Here is a 382-nt window from a genome sequence, read left to right as displayed (position 1 = left end):
AAGGCTTGCTATTGCTCAGCCTATTGCGTCCACCATTGTTAAAGCCTTGTTGAGGCTTTTGTTGATCCTTCCATGAGAAATTTGGATGATTTCTCCATGATGAATTATAGGTGTTTCCATAAGGTTCACCCATGTAATTAACCTCTGTCATTGCAGGGTTCTCAAGTTCATAAGCTTCTTCAGAAGCTGCCTCTTTAGTACTGTTGGATGCATTTTGCCATCCATTCAGACTTTGAGAGATCATGTTGACTTGCTGAGTCAACACTTTGTTCTGAGCCAATATGGTATTCAGATCATCAATTTCAAGAACTCCCTTCCTCTGAGGTGTCCCATTATTCACGGAATTCCTCTCAAAAGTGTACATGAATTGGTTGTTTGCAAC

The sequence above is a fragment of the Arachis duranensis genome, chromosome 5 (assembly GCF_000817695.3).
Source record: "Arachis duranensis cultivar V14167 chromosome 5, aradu.V14167.gnm2.J7QH, whole genome shotgun sequence".
Taxonomy (NCBI): Eukaryota; Viridiplantae; Streptophyta; class Magnoliopsida; order Fabales; family Fabaceae; genus Arachis; species Arachis duranensis.
Note: the sequence above shows the minus strand (reverse complement) of the source record.